This window comes from Marmota flaviventris, chromosome 4 (assembly GCF_047511675.1).
Source record: "Marmota flaviventris isolate mMarFla1 chromosome 4, mMarFla1.hap1, whole genome shotgun sequence".
Classification (NCBI taxonomy): domain Eukaryota; kingdom Metazoa; phylum Chordata; class Mammalia; order Rodentia; family Sciuridae; genus Marmota; species Marmota flaviventris.
The window spans coordinates 45,994,335-46,018,063 of NC_092501.1; the positions used below are offsets into that span (position 1 = coordinate 45,994,335).

General features: G+C 51.3%; 1 protein-coding gene across 1 annotated transcript in view; it reads right to left on the reverse strand.

Annotated features, from left to right (window-relative positions):
* Window positions 1–2,859: 2,859 nt before the first annotated feature.
* Rps24 (ribosomal protein S24) overlaps window positions 2,860–23,729 on the reverse strand; it is a 356,908-nt gene continuing 336,038 nt past the window's right edge. Inside the window, exon 6 of the mRNA XM_071611141.1 lies at window positions 2,860–2,870. The gene's annotated coding sequence lies outside the window, so the exon portion shown is untranslated. The remainder of the gene's footprint in view (window positions 2,871–23,729) is intronic.

Here is a 23,729-nt window from a genome sequence, read left to right on the forward strand (position 1 = left end):
GCAGCACGATATAATGTCAAGTGAATTAAATCACCCGTGGGGAACGCACGGAGGAAGTCCAAGAGCCTGAGAGGGAGGGCCCTGCCCGGGCCCCTGCAAGAGGAAGGTCTGGGTGAGTGGATTCTGCCAAGTGGGCAGACAGCGAGAGAGGGCAGGGCCTGCTCGCAGAGGTTGCAGGGCCTGACTGGAGACAGCCTGGGCTCCATCTCAGGAAGGTCTGTGACCCTCTTAAAGAACTTTTATGTCCCCCTTCCTGGGCAGCGGATGCAGATTTTATGTGTGTCTGCAGGAGGCTAAAAGTGTCTTCAAACACGGAATTATAACGATCAGATGCCTGTCTCAGGCTGGGAGCGTTTCCTCAGCTGAAAGAACTCTGGCAGACAGGGCCAGGAGTGGAGTATAAATAACCCACTACCACTTCGCTCCTTCCCATCGCCGAGGCTCCTGGCCTCGAGTCTTTCTCCTATTTGGCAAGATCCCAGGTGGGATTTAATTAGCCGTCTTGCCTCCTCAGATGCACACATCCAGGGTATCCGGGGTCTCGAAAATACACTTCCTCCTCCTCTTGTCTCCTGGCTTTGGAGCAAAGTGGAAGCTCTTTGATCTTTGAGCATTAGAGGGAGGAGACGGCGCCTCTCATGTGTCACCAAGGTGAGCTTAGAGGGAAATTATTCTCCACAAAGAGAAAGCCCAGCCTGATGTTTTGGAAAGACGTTCATCTTTGCCAGAAGCCCGTCTTTGTTTCAGAACACAATGGGACTGTCAACAGTGGGTGCCTGCAAATAAGGCCTTTGCAGATCAGCTGGGTTCTTGCCATCAGACCCAACCCATTAGAACAGAAGCACATGGTGGAGCAAAACTGCTCACCTCCTAGCTGGGAAGACCCAGAGAGGAAGAAGGAGTCTCATGATCTCTCTCAAGGGCACACTCCCAACAACTTGAAGATCTCCCAATAGGCCCCAACTTCTTAAAGGTTCCACCACATCCCACTAACACCACAGGGAGGGAACCAAGCCTTGGACACAAGGATCTCACAGCCAAATGATAGTAGCCACCTTCCACCCTGGCTCCCACTTTAGGAGTAAGACCTCCCACCCAGGCCCCAACTCTGAAGTCTAGCCCTCCACAGAGGCCAGAACACACACAGTCGGCTAGAAGCTGCCCCTCGGGGCCCCAGGTCTGAGATCCCGCCCCTTCCCTGAAAACCCAGCATCCATTTTCTGGCCATCCCTCCCAGGAGTTCTCTTCCAACCAGCATTAAAGCCTTCTTTTCCAAAAGGGCACTGCTGACGACAAGAGACTCCTGCCGTTCTGCGGAGGGAAGGGGAAGACTAAATTAAGTTAGCGGGCCCTGGCTGCCGCGGCCCCCGGGAGAGTGAGGAGGCGCATGGGCATATTTAAGCTCTGAAGATCCCTGCAGGAATGAAGCAGGCACAACCTCGTTTGACTCTGTGTTTCCCAGGCTCTCTGACCACAGACCCCTTTGTTCCCATAACATCCAGTAAGGGCCCCAGGCAGGGTTGTGTGGTGCCTTGGGGACCCACTTTTGGAACAGCCTATGAGGGTCTGGTGTGTAGCACATCCTGCCGCCCCAGCAGGCCCTTGGAGTGGGGCTGGGGGTAGATGTGGCTCTACATCCCACTGCTCACCCCGCGACCTAAGGAGTGACCAGGGTAATCCTGGCTCATTCGAGCAGCCCATAGACCTGGGGAGATGTGAGATGGGGTGCTGAGGTTGAAGGAAGCCATGGCTTGCCCTCTCTTCCCTTCTTGTCTCTTCCCTTCTCTACAATGGGAAGGACATGGAGGTGGCAGGCAATTTTTGATAGTGACACTCAACCTACCAGACAATGAGAATGGTGGAGAAACCGCGGGCTTTGGGACCAGATAGAGCACATCCTGATTTCTTATCAGCAGGCGATGGTGGCCAAATTGCTGTGTCCCTCTGCTCCTCGGTTTCCTCATCTGCAAAAGAGCCATTGTTGTAGCCGATCAGCATGAGGCCTACCTGAGGCACTGTACAGGGGGAACAAGCCCTGAGCCTGGCACAAGGAGAAACCAAAACATGATTCTTAAACCTGTTGGCGGCAGATGTGACCCTGGGGTGTGCATTCAGGTTTCTGATATCTCTCTTCTAAGTCTAACTTAAATTAGTAACAGATTTCGTGGCACAGAGCTGATTGGAGGGCTATACTGCAGGGGTCCTGGTGACTTTCTGGGGAACTCTTTCTTTTACTGGGGCCTGGTGAAGTGGCCTAGATGTAATGGGAGAGTTTTGGAGCCTCCTCCGAGAGGCTGCTGAGGTGCGCTGCTCGGTTGGGGACATAGATGGAGAGGACACCTGGGCTCTGCTGCTCAGCCTCAGTGGGCCCAGCTCCTGCCTGGATCTACAGAGAGCTTCCTCCAACTATATGGAGTGTCCGGGTTACTCTCTGCTCGGCCCTTACTGCTGGACATCCTGGAGGCCTAACTGCCTCTGGGAGGGGATAGAGCCACAAGAAGCAGAGAAACCAGTCATCTCTTTCTGGCTGTGGAATTCCAGAAAGCCACCCTTGCTGGGAAACAGAAAGGACTGATGGTCTCTGAGAAAGACTGAGTGTCCCAGCCCTCATGCATGGGCTTCCCTGGGGACTATAAATGGGTTTAATGGAACAAGGGCATGGAAGTGGAGTTGTCTCAGGTTTCAGAGAGGAGAGCCCAGAACGCCCTCCCCAGAAAAGCATCAAAACTCCTAAATAGTTTTGGGAGGTCCAGAAGAGCAAAGTCTGTGCCCCCTGGCCCAGGAAGAGCTGGGAAGGAGGCCAGGTTCTGGAAAAGAAGAGGCAACATATTTCCAGGCAGAGGAGGCCTCAGGGTCTCATGCTCCTTTGGGTAGCACGATTCTGTGGGTGCCCAGCACTGGTGTGGAAGGGTGGAGATTGCTGCTGAGCTGAAGGGGGGCTGGCATACAATGTGAACAACCTCCAGTACCACCTACCAGGGATCACACCTGAGCACCAAGTCCCTGTAGGACATTGAGAAGCCGGGGGACCCTGAAGGGTTGATTTCCCACCCACACCAACACCTGCATAAGCTCCCAGACTCACACATCCTGAGAAAGGGCAGGGCCCTACATGCACAGGATCATGAGGTCATCCTATTGGTAGAATGGGGACCAGAAACAAAAATGGAATTGCTACAGAAAAACTGAGGGAAATTCCATTTCTTGCACATCTGGGCTCTTGATTGGTATTCTCAGCCCCCAGATCGAGGGAAGTTCAAGACCATCTCACTGCCCATTGAAAATACCCAGATCCAGAATGCGGCATGCCAGAGACTCCCTGGGATCATGAGTGCCCATCATCTCCTGTGCAAGGCCCTGCACAGGAGCCTGACTCCACCCTCCCAGTCCCTGAGGTCTGGGGCCTCATTGCCATTGGGCCACACATTTCCGCCCCTCCCTCTCCCTGGCACGCCCGAACTCCCACCCTTCCCCCTGCCTTCCCATCAGGGCCACCACTACTCGGTTTGCTGCTTGTTGGGTGGTCAGTCACATCCCGTTTCTCCTGACCTCGTTTTCCATGGAGGACAAGTCACAGTGATCAGCCCTACCCCATCCACATCACCTGGGAGCAGGGAAGGAGGAGTGACTGACTGGACAGGGGCCATCCCAGTGGGCCACTCAAGGACAGGGCTGGATTCACCTCCGGTCACACTGCTAGGGTACGCCAGACCCAGAAGGACCCTCAGACAAAAGGCAGTTGCCCTTGTTTTCAAATGGCCACACCCAGGGTCAGAGCGGAGCCCCAGATGGAAACCAGGCCTCATGTCCTCACCCGTGCTTCTCTGTGAGCCTGGACGTGGTGCCCACAAGGCCCGAGGAGGGGGTGGTGGGGATTACCGGCTCCTTGTGCCTAATGATGGTATCACTCACTTATTTGGATCGAGTCCCAAAGGGGTGGTCCTGGGAAGTCAGGAGGCGGCAGAGCAGCCAGATAATCCCCCTGCATGCCCTCCAGGGAACAGCACCGAGCTAATGGACTCTACCCAGCCTCCCGGGGCCCTGGAGAGCAGCAGCCAGATCCCTGCTGCCTCCCAACAGCACACAGGGCTCTGGGGGCTGATGAGGCCTCAGGTGGGCACACAGGAGGCAACTTTCATTATCTTAACTGCAGATTCTGTCATGGGAAATTCCAACCAGAAGCTGCTGCGTGCTTTCCTGAATGCCCCTCTGGGCCTTTCCTGGGCCAGGCCTGGGGGCCCTACAGAAGAGAAGGAAAGAGGGCCCTGCCCCTGGGATCCTGCCCAAGCACCCATGCAGGAGTCCCAGGTCCTGTGGGTGGCTGCACTCACTCCCATCCCTTCTCAAACCTTCGCTTTTCCATCCTGTGCAGGCACAAGTCCTAGCCAGCTGTCTGCCTTGCTGTTCCTGCAGCCATCGCAGGCTCAAGGCCAGCTCTCTATTGCTGGCAGGCAAGAGACCTCCCCAATCCTCCTTTTTCTTCATTATCTCCTGCACCCACCTGTGTTGGTCCAGTGGCCAGAGGCCTGACGTCTAGGTGATGTGTCCCCTAAACCCTCACTGTTACTCAACAACCCCTCTGTGGTGGCATTAGACCCCAGATGGGTTGGTGCCAGGCCAAAGGGGGCCATATTGTCCCCACTAACCTTCATTCCCATTCCCAGTGGGTGATGTTAGCAGGTCAAGGTCAGGGCTCCAGACTCTGCCTCCTCCTCCATGCTCCCTGTGATAGATCATGCTCAGACCTACACTAAACTTAATGAAGTAGGAGGAAGTGGGAGGCAGAAGCAAGGAACAGCTTTGCAGGGGATCAGCTGATGCCAGCCGAAGGTATAAAAGGCAGGGATACTGGCAGGAATACTGTGCAACAATGACAAGGACAAAGTACAGACAGTCCCCAACTAAAGATGGTTCAACTTAGAATTTTTCAACTTCACTATGGCTCATGAGTGATATGCATTCAACAGAACTATACTTTAAATTTGGATTTTTCATCTTTTTCCAGACTAGTGGATTATGGTACGATACTCTCTTTATGGACTGGGTAGCAGCATTGGGCTGTGGCCAGCCGTCATGGGATCACAGGCGACAGAGGCTATGTTGCAAAGCCAGGATGCTCTGCAGGTTTGGTGCACTCGTCTATTACAACTTATTTTCCACTTACAATGGGTTTGTCAGGATGCAACCATATCATGCTCCAGGAGCATTTGTACACATAAGCTCCACAACAAGGCGCATCTCACAACTTCCTATTGAGGGGAGGAAGCCCTGATACAAAGGAGCCCCAGGACCTCGGGAGGCTGGGCGTGTCCTGGTTCCCGATCCTGGAGCTATATTTGCTTTCTGAAATTCCATCAGATCAGACTTACTGCTCATGACCTGTTCTGCAGGAGGACTATGGAGCTGACACACATCTATTCTGGACTCATGACCTTCATTGCCAGAGCAGGCGCTCTAGAGAACCCCTTTCCCTATGTCGCAGGGACCAACACATTTCAGACAGTGGGTCCTCCAAAGAGCCTGGAGGCCCCCATGAGGAGTGCAAGGAGCTAATTCCAGCCAACCACAGCAGCCCAGGGGGCGCCCCACTCCCGTGTCCCCTCCAGAAAGCCTGCTTGGGAGCATAGTTGATTGGCAGCCACCAGGTGTGCCCTCTGGGTCTCCTGCTGGGCTCACATCAGGGCACACTGGCTTCCCTCAGCTGCTCCCTGCAAACGCCTAGTGTCCATGACTCAGTTCTAGAGGAGGTGGGATTCTGCTCACCAGCCACTCTGGCATAGGGACTGTGACATAGGGACTCCCAGCAGCCTGGTCCTGGTTTTCCAGGAGACTTAAACTGCTATCCAAACTCACAAAGGACCTGAAGCATAAGGACCCTTGGCCCTTTCCACTGAGGAACAACCTAGCTTCCTTCGCTCATTCCTTCCCTCCTGTACCTACTTTTCCCCACTTACCTGCCCAGCTCTGACCCTTGGTGCAAAGACTTGAGTCACCCAGGCCCCTGACAGATGTGAGTCTCCCCACCCGATGTCGTCCCACTGTCTAGAGTAGGATGTAGAAAGTCCAGCCTGTGCCTGACTCAGTTCACGGAAGCACGGACATCAATCCCCTAGAGAAGAAACACCCCAAGCCCTCTGAAAACTTAAGAAAGCCAACAAAGTCTCAGGCAGCCAACGGGCCCTGCCTCATGTCAGAGATGGAGCAAACCAAGGTGGCATAGAGAGCTGAGCGAGTTCCCGAGCTGACACACAAACAGAGATGGCTGCCAGTGCGCCAGCCCCTTCCCTGTCACCTGCTCTACGGCGTGGGCTTGTCCCCATCCCCACACATACACATATCTGGCTTCCCTTCCCTCCTGACTGACCAATGAGGTGAGATTTTTTGATGTGAGGAGCATCTGGTAATCCAATCACCTTTCTAAGCCCCTGGGACCCGGATTCCCCATCTTTCTGCCACCCCTTCCCAGGGGGCCACTCACTGGGGTCAAGCAGAGGATCAAAGAGTCAGACTCCCTCACTCCTCTTGCCCCAGCCCACCTTCATCTCACTTCCAGAATGTTCCCTAAAACCCCATTCATAGGCCATCAAGGACCCTCAGTAGCTCACAGAGGCTGAAGGAGGAAGCTTGAAGGGTTCAGCCTGGTGTTCAGGGTCCTCCTCAGCCTAACACCTGACAGCTCACCTTGGGTCACTCCTCCATTATCTCCCCCATGCACAAGGGTGCACACACACACACACACACACTGTGTGCATCCAGTTGCTCTGGCTACTTCCCTTTGCCCAAGGAGCTGTGGACTAGGGACTTCATCTTCCCTGCTTTCTCAATCCCTGACAAAACCAGCCTTGCCCCCAACGACACCCTTCAAGGGTGGCCCTTCTGGTGGCTCCTTTCTCCGCTGTCCTGCAGGGAGCTCCTGGGCCTCTGGCTCTCTTGGGACAGAGGTAGTGCTGGAACAATTCTTTGTTTATCTACCTGGCTCCCTTGAAGGTGTGGTGTTTAGCAAGAGCTCTGGACTTGAACTTGGCCTTGACTCCCCATCCTGCCACCTTGAAGAAGTCACTTAATCTCTTTGAGTCTCCGTTTCAGCATCTATGAAGTAAAATTGACATTGCTGGCCATCTCCAAGAGAAACTGAGTTGCAAAGGCTGAAAAACAAAACCAAAACAAAACAAAACAGACAGTATGTGACCCTGCTCTGCTCCTAGATTTAATATTCACATCCACAGTCTCAGAAACCCATCTGGAGGACACCCAGCCTGGCGCTGGCAGTCATGTCTCTGGGTGGGGGAGACTTATAGGGATCATTTCTGTCTTTGTTGTCCTTGGCTGCTGTCTGTATGTATATTTTAAATAATAAGCCTGAACTGCTTTCATCATGAGAAAAAATAAAAGAAATATATTTCAGAGGGAAATGAGTACGTGAACAACCCTGGCTTATAGCAGGTCCCTGCCTCCAGGGACTGGAGTCTGCCTGTCTCCTTGTCTGTGCACATCAGCACCTGAGGCTGCCAGGTAGTGGCTGGTGCTTAGCAGCACTGATGGACACATCTGGTCCAACCTCCTCGTTAAAGAAATGGGAGCCTGAGGACCCTCGAGGGAGAGATTGCCACACAGGAGGTGAGCCTTTGAGGAGGGCCAAGACCCAGGCCTCCCGCCTCGCAGCCACAGTTTTCTCCCACTGGTAAGAGACCAGGTGGAGAGATGAGATCATCTGCCCCTCTCCTCCTGTACCACCTGCCTCCCCAGGTGGGGCCATCAGGCTCCAGTCCCATTCCCTGGTTTTGCCCATCCCTACCTAGGTTGGACTAGTTCCAACTCTGAAATGGTTGTGGGCATGGGCCACGGAATCTGATGGCAAAGACTGAAAGACCCGTTTAGGTGTTGGACCATATCCACCAGGCAAGATCACTGAATGTCTCAAAGCTTGTGCCACCGTGGCCACCGTGGGCTGAATAGAAGAGAATCCAGCTCACAGACCCAGGCCTCATGTCCCCAGCACCCCTCCTCCCCCTCCTCTTCCTCTTCCTTTCCTTTCTTCTTCTCTTTCCTTCCTCTTCTTCCGCCTCTTTCCCTCCTTCCTCTTCCTTCTCTTGACCCTCAGGAAGTCCCATTTAAAAAAAAAAAAAAAAAAAAGCCAATTGCACAAGAGTTACTGCGCTAGCCACACTTGAAAGTAACATTGAACTTCCAAGGGCAGCAGATGGGCTCTCCAGCTTGTGGCTGGAGGCTGTCACCTTGAGTCACTAATCCGCCTTTCCTGACAAAATGCTAATAAAACATCAAGAATTCACAGCATTCAGGAGACCAGCCCTTGTTTGAATTCTCAACTTCAACCCTAAGGAAATGGAGAACTTTTAACATCAAGAAACCCCACTGTGGACCCCATATAATTGCAGATGGCTGAGATGGAGTGGAGGAGGCTGGAGGGGGTGGGGAGGGATATTTTATACGTGCACATCTGTGGCTGGGTACTCTACACACATGACCATCACCCAGTGAGCCCTTGGATTATAACACCACGCATCTCCAGTTCAGCCAAGCTTTAGAATCCAAGGGGAGGGGGACTGCTAAGTCCACCCACAGCACAAGCAGCCCTTTGTGTCCCTCCTGGCAGCCTGAACTTACCCAGAGTCAGCACTGAGACCGTCCAATTTGAGGCCCTAAAGAGAGAACCGGGAGGACAGGGGAAGTGTCCCATCTGAGAGCAGGAGTCTCGCAGGCAGAGAGCATTCTAGGTAAGACCTTCTCTTTTTTCCAAAAAAAAAAAAAGGAAATAAATGGTATTTTCAAAGGAAGAACATGAACCTGGATGAGAAGATCCACGATCGGTTAAAGGCTGAGCTGTGTCACCCCAAATTCATTTGCTGAAGTCCTAATTCCCAGGACCTCAGAATATACTGAATTTGGAGTCAGATCTTTAAAGAGGTAATTAAATTAAAATGAGGCTGTGTGGGTGGGCCATAATCCAACATCAAGCCCCCCTCCCCTTGGGTTCTAAAGCTTGGTTAGAGATTAGGACATACACACACAGGGGGAAGGCCATGGGAAGGCAGGCAGAAGACAGGAGAGAAAACTCAGAAGAAAGCAACTCTGCCAACACCTTGATCTTGGACTTCCAGCCTGCAGAAGCATGAGATCATACATTCCTGTTTTGTAAATCCCAGTCGGTTCTGCTTGTTACAGCAGCCCTAGCTAACACAAAGCCTGACATGCACTGTCACTTACCCAGGGATGCATGGTAACTTCTTCGTGACTTTGGAGGATACTTATCCAAAATGAAGCCCTTTCCATAAATATGTAATTATTACAATGTATTAATATTATTTTACTACTACATTGGTACAAAATGAATATATTAATACTAACAGATTTTCAAACCAAAAGTTTATTTTCTTCTGATTTGAAAATATTTCTAGGGGTGCCCAAGTGTATCGAGCCATAGGCACATGTCTGCTGTGCCTGATGAAGTGGTTGGCCCTAGAACCATCTCCAGAAGCACCCATTGCTAAATCTATGTCTCTGGGCATGAGAAGATCCAGCTTGGGCAATCACAAGTGGAAAGCCCAGTTCTTGTGGGCAGTGCCTGGCCTGGCATGGATCGCGGGCTTGGCCTTAGACCCACGGATGAGGTACACCACCTCCAAGGCCACCTTCACTCCCAGCCTGCCTCCTGCTTCCTGGCAAGGGCCAAGAGTTTGAGAAGCATGCTCTGTGCAGCTGACTGTCTCTCAGCAGCTTCAAGGAGTTCTTTCTTGGGTCACAGCAGGCAAAGCCAACAGGGAGGATAAACAGGCTGTCTCCTCCACTCCCCTGCCCTGAACCCAGCCAAGTCTCCCACAACCCTCCAGGGACTCCAGAGCACCAGGAAAGAGCAGGTCCCAGCCTTCTCAGCAAAATGCAGGACTGGGCTGTGGTTTAGACCTCCTTTTTTCCTACTACAAAGCCTTTCATTTCAATAGAATCCCATGGTGGAACCCAGTGGATGAAAGGGGAGAACAGAGAGCAGTCCCGGTTGAATCAGGGGCAGGAGCCCGAAGCCCTGCCCAGAAAACAAAGGATCCTAGAAGATGCTTTTAGAAAATCATGTGCTAGACACTTTCTGGGTCTTTGGCTGGGAAGAAATGGCCTAAGCAGATGCAGTCAGTAGTCTGCAGGATTCTGTGATCCTGGGCCAGGGAACCCCCGGCTGGGGATGAGGAGGGGTGAGATCAGGAAAAAGGGCAAGACAGACGTGCAGTGGCCCCAGAGGGATCCTCCGAGGAGAACTTCAGGAAAAGTAGGGTCCTATCTCAGGAGCTACAGGAGATCTGAACCCAAAAGCCAACAGGTCAGGTCGCTGGTACAGTGGTCCTGGGAACAACACACAGTGGTCCTAGGCACGGCCATCCTGGGAAAACGGTGGTCATGCGCACCTGGTGGTCAGGCACGCCACGGGCATGCCGACTGTCAGGCAGAGCCCACGGCAGCATTTCTGCTGAATCCATTAGCAGAATGGCAGGCAAGTCCCCACCCTTCCATGGGAGCTTTCTGGCAAGCTAATCCCTGCATAGCTGGAACATGAAATCATGGCTTCTTCTGCCTGTGGGCTGCCCAGGTACATCTGGCTTCATTTAGTCTCCCCCACTGAACAGAAACACATGTGGGCTCTGTGCTCTGCTGAGGTGAGCCTGGGTACAGGCTTCTGGGGGTGGGGGTGGGGGTGGGGCCGAGGGGCCACGAGGAGGGATCCAAGGCTTCTTTTCATAAGTGTGTTTTTTTGGCACACAAGTGTTCTGTGGGATGTAATTAGGTTCTATGGGAAAAAAAAAATCCCTCAGTCAAGTAAATTTGGCAAACTGCATGAACCAAAGCAAGCAGAGAATTGAGGGATTTCTCAGAGAATTTGATAGGAGACCCTAAGTGGAGAGACTAAAAAAATACAGTGTTTTCCAAACACACTTTTCTGGATTATCGGGAAGGACACTTGTGGCTACAGGTCAATGGAAAATCCAACTCTCCGTAGGTTAAATTCTCCAGAAGGTATTAGTTCTATAATGGCAAATCCAGGAATGGGTGCTTCCAGGATTCGGCAACGAGTGTTATCAAAGCCAGATGCTCTGCATCTTCCCCTCCAACATCCTCAGTCTATTCTCCTGGGGGTGCTTTCTCTGACTGGACCAAGATGGCGGCTGCAGTTCCGGGCTCCCTTGCAGGCCCTACTACTGTCAGCAACAGAAAGCAGATGGCTTCTTCCCAAACCTTCTCTATAGAGCAAGGGAAGACTTCCCCAGGAATCTCCCTAAAGACTTCCACAGTTCACTGGCCAGGATTGTGTCACATGCTCCTGCCTACCCCAATGATTGATGGGCCCAGACTTCCCAAACTGAGGCCGGAGGCATCCCAGATTGCCAAAACAAATTTAGGGGTATTTTTAAATTCCAAGGGAACCCCAGAAATTCTGGACATCTGTTGGACACATGAATTGCTAGCTCCAGGTATTTATATTGTCAATGTTGGATCCCACTGCATTCCATCTACGATGCTGTAACTTTGAGAAGTTTTCAGTGGTTGCTGAAATTAAAGAAGTACTAAATAAAAATAAGTGTGGAATAGGAAATAAAGGTGATGGTGTCCCATCCAAATCATGGTTTGAGAAGTTGTTCAGTATTCAACAGGTAATAGTAAGTAATTGTATGTATTTAAGAATAAATTAGATGTATTGTACAACAACATAACTAGAGTTAATCACAATGTCCACGGACTTGAAAATTTTTAAGTACATTTTAAGTCTTCTTAAATAACAATTATGGGAGGTGATAGACATGCTAATTAACTTGATTCAGCCATTCTACAAACTACACATGCATCAGAACACTAAAATAGATAGAATTTTGTCAATAAAAACAAATAAATAAAAGTTCTACTTGCTTACCAAAAAGCAAAATGGGTTTCTAAAATGTAAAAATAGAATAAATTAAATTATTTCTTTTAGTTCATGTATATTGGTTTTGCAGTTGGCCAACAAGTTGTGAGGATATAAATAGTGAGTTGTTTGGGACTAAGTCCGGGAAGTGTTAGGGACACTGTGAAAAAAAAAAACCAAAAACACTAAAAGTCTGCAAACAGAAACAGAGCAGCTTCCAGCTTAGACTGACCAGGCTTACGAGGGCTTGGGCTGATCAAGGGCAGTTGCTGGCTCTGGTGGCTGCCTTATCTGAAGCCATGAAAAGTGGATATGGAAATAAACTCTTTAAAGAAAGAGGGAATGCTTTAGGAAGACAACCAACAACGGTGGCTGCTAAACTAGGGAACTGGTGTTCAGCAGAGCACACTCAACCAAGCAGTTCTGTTCTGGAGGTTTCTGTCTTCCTGCTCTTGCATTAGCACTTCTTCCTGGGACCTGGTGATTTCTGACTCCACCGACCTGCACAAGCGTGTGCACGTGCACCCACCCACGCACTACGTCCTAATTGCTTATGTTGCCTGGGAAGGCCTCAGCAGCAACTCACACGCCCTGTCCTTTGGCTTCGCCATCTCTGCTCTACTCTGCTCGATTCTCTCCACCCACCAGAGGAAGCTTCGTGCAAACAGAGTCCATCTAGATCCCAAATGTCTTCCAGCTCCAGGGGTAGTGCCCAGGACTTAGATGGCCACTGGTGTTTCTTCAATGGCTGACCAACACTCACAAGGACCCTAGGAGGTAGGAGTTGGGATCCCATTTCACAGGTAGCCCCTGCTCCATGCCACACCCTGACGATGGGCAGATCTGTGTCTCTTCCCCTCTCCAGCTGTCCGGCTGACCTCGGTACCACTGATCACTTTTATAGGGAAGACAGAAGAAAGGCCAATGTGGAAAATGCTCTGGCTTCCTGCAGCCATGTCCAGGCCGAGTGCCCTCAGAGGTGCATAGTTCCCTGAGGGAGTCCCCAGGGTTGGCGGAGTCCACAGTGGCTAGCAGGCTGGGCTGACCAAGCCAATTTCCTTTCTGCGGCCCTAGGCAGACACCTGCCCTCTGTGGACCTCTTTGCCCATCTTTGCAATAAGGGAGCTAGTTCCACTCAACACCTCCTGGTCGTCCTCTGCTAATACCAGGATGCAATGGTGCAAACCCCATGAACTTGTAGCAGAAGAAAATGAAGACCTGCCCCCATGTGTCACTGTCCCTTCTCACCGGGATGCTTTCCCTGTTCTGCCTGGATCCAAGGACCAGCTGTGCTGTGTTCCAACCACACTATAACTGCCCTCCAGGTCAACATTTTATATGGCCAGTCCCATTTACAGATGAGGATCCCAAATCCCAGAGAAGACGCCCCCTCTTGAGGTCACACTGCTAGCAGGTGACAGACGTAGGGACAGCTGGCCCTAACTCCCAAACTGTACAGCCCTCAGGTCAACCCTGCCACACATGCAGCCTCGCTGCGGCATCCAGGTGGCCCTCTCTGAGCCTCTCTGCATGCCAAACTGCCTGGTGCGTTGGACCGCTTTCTCTGTAGGTGGTAGGTATCAGACGGAGATGTTTCCCAGTGAGTTATTTCTAGAGGTTCTGGCAAAGGCAGTGAGCTGTATGAAGAGTTCTCTTTCTTAAAAAAAAAAAAAAAAAAGAACTTGCACAGGGTAGGGGCTGCAAACGAAAGAGGATGTGGGGTTCCCTTGGGAACAGATCCTTGTCTGACCGCAGAGGGGATCAACCCAGCCGCAGGTGTCTCTGCCCCAGCCCCCCAGGCCCCACTTTTCCTGGGTAGGGAAGGGAATTTGCCAGGTGATGTTAATGGAATTTTGGAAACATTGTTGGCAATTCAGATTGTTTCCTGCATCTGCTTTTCTAAATGATTTGATTTCCCCTTGGGGCGGGGAGGGGGGCTATGCCTGTTTTTCCTCTCCTCTCAGATATGCATGGCCCTGGGGGCTGGGGTAAGTAGATTTCCACATTCATTGTAGACTCCGTTCAGGTGGACAAAGGCCTAACATCACATAGTTTCTGTGCTCTAAACAAGAAAATCCCAGAATGACCACAAGACTGAGTCTTCATCTCTTGCTGTCAGACATAGGTCCTCCCTGGCCTGAAGAGCCACACTGCTCACCACAGAGATTCTCAGGAATCCAAGTCAGGAGGACAGAGTCTCGTTTTCCAAATCAGCCTGACTACCAAGTTGCTGTGTGACTTCATGCAAGTTACTTGATCTCTCTGAAAATTCCCTGGTTCAAGTGAAGAGGAAATGAATGTGTTTTCCTCCTTAAAAATAAAATAACTCCACAGTAGTCTGGGAATCAGGAAGCTGAGGTCACAGAAATGAAATTGTGTTTTTCTCCTTGGCTTTGGCAGCCCCCAAGTATGGCCAGGCTTTGGCCCAAGTTTTCCGCCAAGGAATCTTTGAGGGTGCTGAGTCCCAGAGGGAAAGCCAGCCAGGCAGGGCACAGCAGGAGGGTGCAGAGACCCCCAGCTCCAAGGAGGGAGCTTGGCTGCCAACTAAAGGCAGGTAGCACCCATAGCCCAAGGCTGTCTTCAGCCAGGAGAAGATTGGCTGAGAGTCCCCATGAGGCAAAAACCAAGAAAAACGTGCAGATGTTGAAAAGGACACAGACGATCTGGTTCATGGAAGAAAGTTGTCCAGCATCTGAGCAGGAGAGAGTGGGAGGAAGTGCACTCAAGGCATGTCCCACCCTCACGCGAGTGGGTGGCCACTGAGCCACCCTGATTTACATGAGTCTCCGTGTGCAAGGCCACATGGCTGAGGTCCCTGGCATTGACACCAGCCCTATCCAGGATGCTGCAGACTTGGAACAAGGCACAGGTATGTTTCTCCCTGAGGCCTAGAGGTCACCTGCTCCTGGCCCCTGACAATGCGGGATCTCCTGTGCAGTGTGCTGGGTTGGTGAGGAGCAAATGAGCCCTGATACATACCCCCGCCCCCTGCGAACCTTCCCCAGGCCCTGAGAAGACCCTCAGCAGGAACACTTCATGCTCCCACTTGGATTCCAGACGCAGGACTCTGGAAGGAGCCTCAGGAGCTTCCCTGGGGCAGTGACTCTCTCTAGGTAGAGGCCCTGCAGGGTGGGGACTGCATCTCCATCCCACAGGAGAGTGAGGTAACAGACACAGCTGCTGGCCCCAGTGCAAAGGAAGGAGGACCACTCCCCGGTCCAGGTGCCTCACTCCAGGTCCCCCAGCTCACCAGAGCGAAACCAGCCCATGAGCCCTGAGCTGCAGACCCCAAAGCCCTTGACTACCCTCTGCCAGAGGCTAAGACTCCCACCCACCAGCTGAGGGCTGGACAATGAGGCAGGAAGGGACAGGTGGACACAAGCCTTGCCCATCAGCTGGGGACAGATAACACCCAGTCTTCCTCTGCAGGGATCACCCTACCTGCTGAGGCTACCAGGAGGTTGCACCTGAGACACCTCTCAGGCTGAGTGGGACACCCTCACCCCACTCTCTGCTCCCAAATCCCTCAACATCACCCGCCAAATAGGATTGCTGGGGCAGCGATGTGTCCCAGAAGGAGTCAGGATTCTCACTCTGCTCTGCCACTCCTCCAGGGTTTGCACAACCTCACTTCTGCCTCAGCGTCCCCTCTGTCAGATGAGTCCCCCAACACCCATGAGCAGGAGCTGCAAAAAGGCTTAGATGAGGTCATGGGCACACCAGGGACTGGCCGGGGCCCTGGCACACATTCAGTAGGCACACAGTAAGTGCCAACCCACCCCACCCCCTCCACACTGTCAGAGACAGAGAACCTGCTCCATTTACAGGACCCCTGTAAATGCAACGCTTTCCTCTGATGCTTGTGACATCACAGTGCATAAGAAGCCCCTGTTCTGTGTCTTTCTGTAGTGTTCTTTCCTCGGAGACACAATTTTCCCTTCCCCAACCCATGGCAACTTCAAAGGTGCAAGACAGGACCGGGCTGGGATGCCCCTAGGCCTCAGCACCCACTGGTGATTCTCCTTCAGGGAAGGTGGTTTCTAGAACCTGCACCATCTTTTGGACTGGCCTCTGCAAGCCCCTCTGCCCCCTCCACTACCGGCCCCAGTGTGAGCGAGGCTCTCGGCCCTGGCCCTCAGCTCCACACACAGCCCTTCCAGGGCTGAGAAGGGAGTAGGGTGAGTTGAGCAGGCCCTGGGAGGCCATCTACAGGGAAAGCTGGGAGCTGCCAGGAAAGCAGGACGGTGTGTTTCCCCGAGACACCCCCCCACACACACACACACCCTGAATCTCAAGCCAGCACCCCCATTTCTCCACATGACCATTTTTCCAAGAAGCCAGATGCCGCGCTGCCTGCCCATCTGTGCTTCATCAGAATTCAGCAAAAGGGACATAAATAAATAAAGAAAACTCTGCTGAGCTCTTCCCTTCTAACAACCGCCAACATGCGGACGCTGACAGAGGCGACATTTTTTCCAGAGGAACAATAGGTGAGAGGCACCCAGACTGCTGAAGAATTGGGTTTGTTTTTTTTTTTTTTTTTTGTCAGATATTATTGTTAGTTGCCTTTAAAACAAAAAAACCAAAAACCAAACCCAAGTCGGCAGGGACCTCATTGAGATTTCTGTCAGGCCCAGGAGATTTCCTGCGTTTCAACTTTTGTTTATTTGTTTGTTTTTGTCAATACTTTAGTGTCTGAAATTTGTAACACAAACGCTTGCGGCTAGAAAAATTCCCCCGTTGGAGGACAGTGTTTGAAAACACCATCTTTTTAATTTCTTTCAGCTGGGCCTCTATCGCGGGATCTTCAGTTAATATGGATTCCTTCTTGGGGACGGCCCCTCCCCATCTCTGTGGGGCTAATCAGCCTGTTGACATGTGGAATTGTTCCTGCTCACAGTGGTTAGCGGGGTCCCAGGCCAGCCTGGCTGCAGAGAAACGTGCCGCTCACCTCTTAAACAAAGGCCTCCTATGTGCCATTGGGCCTTCGTGGGCAGAAACCCAAGGATAAACCTCTTCTGCTCAGGACACACTGTGCAGAGCGAGGAGGGTGTGTCCCCAAAGAGCAGGGGGCAGATTCAGGTGCAGGAGGGCAGCTCCTGGCTTCCCCACTGGGTGCTGTGTGGCCTTAAGCGGTCCTTGTCCCCTGGCTGGCCTGCTTCCACAGAGGTCAAAGGCTGGAGTGGATGAAAAGCAGAAGAATTGAAATAGGCACCTCAGGGACCTCTTGGAAAGGGGAATCTGGTAGCCCAGGCCCTTCCCTCTGCTGACCTTCACACAAGGGCAGCCAACGGTTCCCTCAGGCTGAGCTGGTCCATCACGGTGAGAAGAAACTGGAGGTTCCATGAGAGCAGGCCCAACCGTCGGCCACCAGCTCCTCGCCATAGACTCTGGAGGTATCTGGTCTGCCCATCAGGTGGCCATGGGCTGGGGCTTAGTGTGAAACAGGCAGACTTTGCCCGCAGGGAGGTGGCAGGGCCCTGACCCTCACTGGCCTTCCTCCTCACACTCCTTGTACTCATGAGGCAGAGGAGCCTGGGAAGGACCCACCACGTCTCTTGTCCAGGGCACAAGATTGCCAGGTAGCACACAGCATGCCCAGTTAAAATTTAATTTCAGAAAAAAGAACTCGTAATTATTAATAATTAAGTATTTCTCTAATATTGTAACGGGGCGTACTTCGGCTAAAGAGTTTTCATTGTGTATCTGAAATTAGAATTCAGTAGGATGTTCTGTTTTGGTTTTTGTTTCTGTTTTTGCTGAATCGGGCTCAGAGAGGTAGCCCCTAAGCCATGGGTCTAAAGGCCAACCCCAGCCCCACATCTCACCTCTTTCCCGGCTCCTCTCACCTCCTTCTTGTTATGTCTTCTGTCCCAAAAACTATAGGGGAAGGGTCACTAGAGCATGCCCTCACCTTCCCCTGTTGTCGTCTTTTAAATTGGAGCAGGAAGTAAGTACCAACCAGGGCAGTGGCTCTTCATCCATCTTGGCACCCCTGCCAGGGCCTAGAGTCGATTCTGGCATGGTGTAAGCATCAAAAGTTTTATGGAATCAAGGGAGAGAGGGAGGGAGAGACCGAGTCTCGGTCCCCTGCCTGGGAGTGGCCCATGCGCAGAGTGGGGATGCCCACACGGACGGGATGTTCTCAATGGGAGTGGCACTGGGACTCCCCATCCCTGCAACTGGCCCTGTCTCAGGCTCCGGCCAGAGCAGCACACACATGGGTTCTCTTCACCGAGAATTTCTGACCAAGGGCAGGTGGAGAGCCCCGCCATAGGCCAGTTCTCTGCCCTCCCATGTCCCACTCCCCGGTACCTCTCTGACCTGACAGTCACTCCTCTGCAGAGTCCACAGAGCCACTGAAGCAGAAGAGGGGCACAGTCTGCGAGGGAGCACTGGGCCACGGCTAAGGTGGCAGCCAGATGGCCATCTGCACATGTTGGCCTCCCCAGGCCTGCGAGGGGAGGAAGTGTGAAGCCAATGCCAGACGAGGGTGGGGATCCAGCCAAGTGCCTCTCTGTCAACTCCACCAACACATGCCACCCCCTCTGCCAACAGACGTGCCAGTGTGTGTGCATACACACATGTGCACATGTGCCCTCGATGGCTTTACTGTCCCTGGCCCACCCAAGACCACAGAGTGCTGCACAAGTCCTGGCCATGCTCAGAGGACCTGGCAAAGCACCGCCGGAGCCCCAGGCATGGCTCACTGTGCCGCTGACCATTAGGTATTGAAGAATCTGCCCCAATGGCGGGACAGTGTCAGGGGAAAGCCCAGACCTCAGCAGTGGAAGGAAGGTCTCCTTCCTTCTAGGGTCACTGAGCTCTTTCAGGCCTCAGTTGCAGAATTTCTAAAATGAGAGCCTTGACCCCTGTCCTGCCCACCTCAGGGAGGTGCACAGACTTAGGGTGCTTCCACTTGCAAATCTTCCAACTTTGCAATGGTATGAAGTTGATGTGTATTCAGGAGAAACTGTACTTCAGATTTTGAGTTTTACTCTTTTCCCAGACTAGCAAGATGCAGTACGAGCCTCTCTCATGATGCTGGGCAGCCGTGGCGGCCAGGAAGCCACCCAACCAGGAGGGCAGCCACCCCAACTCCACCGCGTTCTGTGTTGCCAGCATTTTTTGGATACAGGTATTCAATAAATAGCATGCGATATGCAATAGCTCATTATGAAATAGGCTCATGTTGGGTGATTCTGCCGAGCCATAGGATAATGCCACGTTCTGAGCTTGCAGAAGTCAGGCTGGGCTGAGCTATAGCTTTTGAAAGGTTAGGTGTAAGATGCTTTTTTCAATTTGCAGTATTTTCATCTTATGATGGGGTTGTGGGGACGCTGACCCTATTGTAAGGCAAGGAGCATCCAGATTGGAAAGGAAGAACCCTGGTGGGTTAAAAAGGCCTGGGCAGGCTTCTCAATCTCTCTTTCAATGAGTGCTTCCAGGATTAAAGGGAGGCATTGATTTCTGTTGGTTGTGCTGTCTCCATGCAGCCCAGGGCCTGTGTTCACGCAGACAGTCAGGGCTGGAGAAGCTCAGAGGCTGCACCAGTTGCACAGGCTGCTCTTGTCATACAGCCCTGTCACCTCCCATATTCCACCCATTGGATATCTACTCATATAGCCCTGATCCTCACAAAAGTTATCATTGGCTACAACCCTGTGCATCCCCCCTGTGCTCTGCTGCTAATATCCCCAGCCCTTACTAGGGTGCACCTGAGCTGCAAGGTGTCCTGATCCCAGTCCTGCAGATAGCTGTCGTCAGGATATGCTTCCACCAGACCCAGCTGATCCAGGCTCCTGAGCCAGAAAGGAATTAGAGACCCCACTGAGCTGGAGTGGGGGATCTGGCACAGAAGGGTCCTCCCTTACAGCTGGGCAGAGAGGAGACGGGGCAGAGTCAACAGCCCCTGGCTTCCTGAAAAACTTCTGCACCATAAGCTGCCTGTCTCTGAGCTTCCACAGGTAGAGCGAATCTCCCTGGGTCCCTGGCTGCCCAGAATCTGAACAGCATTCTTGGCAGTGAGGAGCCACATAGGGCACCTGTGGCAGCAGGGACAAGGATCCCGACCCAATAGGCTTCCTTACTTTGTCACCCACCCAACTTGCTTTGACCTCTGGGAAGTCCCTTCCCTTTCTGGGGCCTTCATTTCCTCAGTTGTAGAATGAGTTGGGGAACTCGGGGGGAGCCCAGTGGGATTGCAAAGATGAATGGGTCTTAGAGAAGCCAACTGTATGTGGAGAAGGGGCGTCAGCACCACCATCTTCTCCTGGAAGTTTCCGCTCCCCACCCCCCCCACACACACACACACACACTCTCGCCACATCCCAGCTTCAGTGTCTTAACCCCGAGTCCTGCCACTCAGACTCCACTGTGCATCCTGGACTCCCAGCTGCCCCGGAGCCAGTCAGGGCTAACCCAGGGCCCGAAGGCCAGAGGAAGCAAGCTGAAAGAGCCCCCAGAGGCCAAGCCTGGAACAGCTCAGACAAGGTAAATAGTGAGGATCCAATCAGAACTCAGAGAACAAAGTAAAAATCCAGGTTATAAATAAATAAATGAATAAGAAAATAGAGGCATTTCACCCTCAGAGAAGCTTTCCAATTAATAAAAGTAGCATGAACAAGGGAAATAAAAAGAAGTCACTGTTGGAACAGCACAGTTATAATTATTGCAGACACAATGCAATGATGTATGCAGAAATTAGTGGGTGAAAGTTTGAGGAGAAATAGAATGCCCCGTCTCCTCTCTGCCCAGCTGTAAGGGAGGACCCTTCTGTGCCTGGAAATATCTCTCCCAAGATGTTTATTAATTACGATCGGGGGAAATGCACGGTGTAAACTGCAGTGAGAAACCCAGCATACCCTGACTCAACCAAGGGATCCAGGCTAACATCACTGGGAATGAGACATACTGACATCACCATGCACCCTGATGGGATGTGCTGAGAAAGGACGCATTTGTATGGTTTTCTTGCCAAATAAAAATGCAAAACTTCAAGCTAATCACATGGGAAGAAGCTCCAGACAAATGCACAGTGAAGGACATCCTACAAAATAACACGTCAGTACCGTTCTAAAGTGTCAAGGTCAGGAACAAGGACATACTCAGGAGCCATGGCAGATTGGAGAACCAAGGAGAAAGGCAACCAATGAAACCTGAGATCCTGGACGGGCTCCTGGAACAGTTAGGGCATCAAGGGAGAAAGTGGTGGAATTCGAATAAAGTCTGCATTTAGCAATCTATGGCCCAAGCTTGGTTCATTTATTGGCTCTAATGACCATACGTTATATAAGATGCTACCATAAGGAGAAGCTGCATGAAGGGTATACAGAAAATTTCTGTGCTGTGCCTGAATTATATTTTTAATTTCAAATAAAAAATAAGATCTCTGCCCCACACTCCATTCTCCAGGACTCCTCACTAATCCCACCATAGTTTATGATGTCTCTTCCCTTGAGTCCATCCCCTGATAAATGGTGGGCCCTCTGAGCCAGCTGCTCCACACACACAGTTTAATTGATGCCTCATAATATCCCTCTGAAGAAGATTTGATTAGTCCCATTTTACAGATGATGAGGCTGAGACCCAGGGCCACAACCTAAAGTAGTGGCACCAGGAGTCCATTTAATATGGTCTGTCTGAATTCTCAGCCTGTGAGGACGGTTGCCTTTACCCAAATGCAATAGCCCACTGAGGAAGTTTCAATCACATGGCAGGGCATGAGGGCAGTGTCTTTCAGTCCTTCAAAGAACAGCATCCAGATGCCACCTTCCCAGATCCAAATGTGGGGCTGATTCTTTGAAGGGCAAAAAGTGAGTTTCTACGCTGTTGAGCAAAAAAAATCCCAGGTCTGCTGTTTATTCACTGTGTGTTCTTACAAAAGTTACTTAGTGTCTCTGTGCCTGAGTCTCCCTTGTATAAAATGAAGTTGATATTTACTCCTTATCTGTAGCCTGGCTCTGAGGTCAAGCACTGGGAGCAGCTGCAGGCACGCCATCTCTTGAAGCGTTGGTCATTGTTCTTGTCTTCACTCCCTGAATCTGTCCAGTCACCTACAAAGTGTCAGCTTGCTGGTTAGGGGTCCTTCAAGCCAAACAGAGTCCAGACCCAAGTAAAACCTAAAAAGTACTGAAAGAAAAGGTTCAGAGAGGGTAGTCCTCCACCAGCAGAAAGGTTCAGGCTTTATCAGACAAAATCTAACTGGGCAGCAGCCAGGAACCACCTAGGAACACTGAAGAATTCCAGAAGTTCCCAGGCAGGGAAGGAGCCCTGGGATGATCCTGCTCCCTGTTCTCTAGCTCATGGTCCACAGGTGAGCCACCCACCTGCTCCGGTGTGAACAATCGAAGGTCAACGCTGAAAAAAGGGAAGGAAACGAAGGGGAAGAGAAAAGAAGCAAAATAAAGGAAAAAATGGAAAAATTGCACCAAATAAGCTCACCAAGAAATTCCAGAATCCCCGAAATGTTGAACCTGAATCAATCAATCTCAGAATGCTTCTGAACACCAAGCTCTAGGCAGCGTTTGACTCCTGCTGGTTTGGTGAAAGAACTACTTCTCTAAAAATGCATGGAAGCGTTGAGATCACATAGCGAGTCCCCCTTGCTGCGGTAAACCTGGAGGTGGGGTGGATGTGAGCAATGGCAGTCTACTCCCTGTGGCTCCCCGGAGCGCTCGAGTCGGTTAGATGCCAGGATTCTCATCAACTTGATCAAAACCAATCAATGATTCACACCAGGTCAATATGTGGGCACTTCTGGGGTAATAAGGCTGATTGAGCTGATTTTAGGAATGCAGAAATCCATAGTTTTGCATAGCTAGTGACCTGACCTGAGCTACTGTGTTTGGAGGCCGTCCCCACCTGGGACCTCCTGTCACAACTGGGTGCTAGGAGACAGCCTGGGAAAATGCATGGGCTACACGCCTGATTTCTGGCAGGTTCTGCAGCAGACTGAGGTCTCACCTGCATTTGACTCGACCATTCTTCACTTTGGTGGCCTCAGCTGTAAATTGGGAGGGTTGGACAAGGTCAGTGGTTTTCAACCTTGAGTGCACATTAGAACTCTGAGAAAATGGTTTAAAAATCCCAAGGCCCCATACTCTGATCAATTAAAGTCAGACAATCTAGACTGGGTCCCCAGTATCTGTCTTTTTAAAAAGCACATGGGTGATTGTCTCCTTCCAGCCATGATAGACCAGCCGATACCAGATCAGCTCACCCACCTGTTCCAGCTTCCTGTTGCTGCTACACTTAGACAACATAAATGCATTATCTTATAGATCTGGAGGTTAAAAGTCTGAAATGAGTCTCAGTGGGCTAAAATCAAAGGTGTCAGCAGGGCTATGTTCTTTCTGGAAGCTGGAGAAGAATCTGTTTCTTTGCCCATTCCAGCTTCTGTTTTGCTTGGCTTACATTTCCCTTCTCCTATCTTTAAAGCCAGCAAGGCTGGGCCAAATCCTTCTCACACTGCTGTCTCTCTGGCTCTCTCTCTTCTATCTCCTTCTTCCCTTTTTAAGGGTGCTTTCTGTTACCTTGGTTTCACCTAGATAGTCTAAGATGCTTCTAAAGTGAGCCAATTTTCTCCCTTCATTCCATCCATAACCTTAATTTCCCTTTGACAGGCAAATCAACATGGTCACTGGTCCCAGAGATTAGGATTCAGATCTTCTTAAGGGGCCTATCATACCATCTAAAACAATTTGGAAAACACAGTTGTTTTCAGACATTGCACAATAGGCATCAGAGTATATTGGTGTCTGAGAAAGGGGAACAAAGGAAATGAGATCTGTGAGTCCACCAATTTCTCCTAGACATGGATTTGCTA